This window comes from Thalassophryne amazonica, chromosome 1 (assembly GCF_902500255.1).
Source record: "Thalassophryne amazonica chromosome 1, fThaAma1.1, whole genome shotgun sequence".
NCBI lineage: Eukaryota > Metazoa > Chordata > Actinopteri > Batrachoidiformes > Batrachoididae > Thalassophryne > Thalassophryne amazonica.
This window is the reverse complement of record NC_047103.1, coordinates 157,873,004-157,876,638: the sequence shown is the minus strand read 5'-3', so window position 1 is coordinate 157,876,638 and position 3,635 is coordinate 157,873,004.

Below are 3,635 nucleotides of genomic sequence, written 5' to 3'. Positions count from 1 at the left end.
GTACAGATGAGGGCAAGGCAAAAATACGTGGTCAGGAACAGGCTGAGGTCGAAGGCACAGTGAGACACAATATCAGAGGCAGAAGGCAAAATCCGGAAAAACTGAACGAGGTCAAAAAACACACTGAAGTAAATGAGACGAGATCAGGGCTGGAACGAAGATACAAAGATCAACGAGCTGGCACCGCGGTGAGGGAAGTGAGTGCTAAATAACAGGTGATGTAACAAGGTGCACGTGTGATCGAGGGTTCTGGAAGGAGGTGTGGTCTGGTGAACCAAACAGACAGGATGAGAAGCAAGAGAGAGAAAGAGAGTGTGTGTGAGTGAAAACGAAGCAGATCAAAAGCAAAAGGAGTCTGTGAATGAAAACCAATGGTGAAAGTATAACGTGCCCACAGACCAAAAAAAGGAAACGTGAATCAAATACAGACCTAAAAATAGCACAAGAATAATAAGACTAAAAACACCACTTGAACCAAATCTAAATCTGACATCACAGAAAATAAAGAAAGAACAGAAACAAAACCAGAACCTACAGTAAAACAATGGAATGACTAGAACAAATGATCACAGAAAACAATACCAAAACCAAAAAGAATACAACAACATAATAAAACACCAAAGATACATAATAAAAGCAACCAGAGAAAACATAATACAAAATGATCAAAAGGGCAACCAAAAGGATCAGATCCGGGGAGGCAGATAACAATAGGGTACAAACCCACAACCTCGCCCCGAGCCCGGACCCACCCTGTCAGTTATTTTTCCTATAGAAACAAGAATTGGGTGCACTAGTTTGAATTTATTTGTAACTTTTCTCATCCACACGGGGTCAAAATTATACATACTGGCTCGAATATATACATACACCCCCACTAATATTTGGGTAAATGTCCCTCAGCAAGCTGCACCTCGACCAAAGTCTTCAGCAAGCTTCTGGCATAATTCTGGCTGGATATTTGGCAACTCTTCTTGGCAGAATTGCTAGCGGTCATTTAAATTGGCTCCAAGATCATCAGCTCATGCAACTGTACTAAGTACAAGTTAGTTGGATGTGTCACCACTTTGCCAAGCTCTGAAGAAGCCCCAAAGTGCCACCCTCGAGGAAACTGGTTAGGATGTTCAAGAACAACCCAGGAACCACCCAGGCTCAGGCCTCCCATGAACTGGAAACTGCTGGAACACGTGCATCACTATCCACAGGGATTTACATCGCCATCAACTGAGAGGGTGCTGATCAAGATAGAAGCCCCTACACCAAAATTGACACCTTCAGGCTTGACAGAAATTTGCAGCTGCTCACATGGACATGGTTTTATGGTTAGATGAGACAAAGATTGAGCTGTTTGGCCACAATGACAAAGGTATGCTTGGAGGAGTAAAGGTGAGGCTTTCACACCTAAGACCACTGTCCCAACTGTCAAGCATGGTGGTGGTAGCATCATGCTCTGGGTCTGTTCTTCTGCCAGTGGCACTGGTACATGACAAAATGGATGGAATAGTGAAAAAGGAGGACTATCTCCAAGTTCTTCAATGTCATCTCACATCAACAGCAAGATTGTTGAAACATGGCCACAATTGGGTGTTCCAGGCGGACAATGATGCCAAACACACATCAGAACTGTTTCTGGGGTGCCTTATGGAAATCAGCAGGAATTTGGAATGGTTTTGCCAAGCCCCGACCACCGCCCTATTGAAAATGTGTGGGCTACAAAAAGCCGAAGAAACCAACCAGTTCAACTTAACTCTCCCAATTCTGCCAAGACAAGTGGTCAAATATCCAGCCAGAATTATGTCAGAAGCTAGTTGATGGCTACCAAAAGTGTCTGGTCAAGGTGCAGCTTGCTGAGGGACATTTAACCAAATATTAAGAGGTTTGTATTTAAAAGGAAAGGTGAGACTTTCAAATCTAAGAATACTGTCCCAACTGTCAAGCAAGGTAGTGGTAATATCATGGTCTCAGGCTGTTTTGCTGCCAGTGGTATTGGTGCATTGCAGTAAGTGGATGGAATAATGAATAATGTTCTTTGATGTCACCGTATATCAACAGTGAGAGTGCTGAAACATGGCCACAGTTGGGTGTCCCAACAGGACAACGACGCCAAACACAGGCCAAAAGTAGTTCAGAGTTAGATAAAACAGGAATCTGGAATGGCCTTCCCAAAGCTCTGACCTCAAGCCCCGCTACGCTGAAAAGCCGGGTTTGTGCCAAGAAACTGTCATGCCCCGACCTGATCTAGGCTCCTATTATGCATTTCCATCTACCCCAGTGTAACTGACGCCAAAATGAATTGTATATAGGTTACCACGACAACAGGAATATGATACAAAATTTCCTTTGTTCATTTTGGTAAATAACTGCACGATTATTTAAGGCTATGTGTAACACGGCTTTACAGCTTAAGATGTTTATTTTATTTTGAAATTACCTGTGCTGAAGAGGAAATAAGCCACATAATTGCTCGACCCGGAAGGGCATATGTGTAGAGCGGGAGAGAAAAGGGGACAAGGAAAGTCAGAGCAGCACGTAAAACTCATATAAGACACAGAATCTGCTTATGGTGTCATTCTACTGCTGGTCAAACAGGCGCACACGGTAAAAGTTATTTTATAATGCTGTTTTGTCTTGTTACAGCCGAAATGTGTAATTTAGGGTTAATGTCTATGAATATGAGTTTAAATGTAGCATTTTGTCTTTTTTAGTTTTCACGGTGTTCCACGGGTGTTACCCACGGTTGTTCCATGGCTGTTACACGAGCTGAATAAAGAAATAAATGTCTGTGGACATCAGTAAGGAGCGTGAAGTCCTTTTTGAGCAGACCAGCGTAGCTACAGTGAAAACGTGACCTGATCCATCGTGCTGAGGCTGTTTCGTCCTACACCCACAAGGCGGCGCCAGAGTTCTTCGCATCCTGCAGCAAGCCAAGGCTTCAGAGTTCAAAGTTTCATCTGCAGCTGCAAGACCAAGTGCAAATGCGCATCTTAAGGGCAAATTGTGTAGTTATGAATGGCCAGAGCTACTGATGGATAAATAAAGAGTCAAATGAATAACAAAACGACAGAAAATAAAGCAAGAAAAATACAAAATGACTTCCAATGACAATTCCTTGTTACAAAATGATAACCAAATCGACCATGAGCCCCAAGAACAAGGGGAAGTACATACAGAGGCAGCTGTAAGACCAAAGGAAATGTATGCTATAACTGATCAGTCTGGAAGAGAAATAAGAAAATCCTCCCGTGAAAGACATTTTACACCTAAAATGCAAGAACTCAAGGAACAGGAGTTAGACCAAAAGCAAAAGAAGTTCCAATCACTCTATGACAAGTGGAAAACTAAAGTAAGAGATACTCGCACAAGATTAAAGGAAGCATGCTCAGGAAAGGACTTGTGTGACATGATGGATGATGTTGAAATGCTTGATTCCGAATTGAAAGAAACCTATGACAACATTAGAAGGCAAGCCGTCCCAAGTCAAGAAATTCGGAGGAAAGTTGATGCATGCTATGCTGTAACTTTGGACTTGGTGTGGTTAATGAGACTACGACTAATAGAAGAAGAAAATGGGTTTGATGCTGTAGCAGAAAAGGCAAGATTACGTATGCTCCTTGATAACGAATATGCCAGATCAA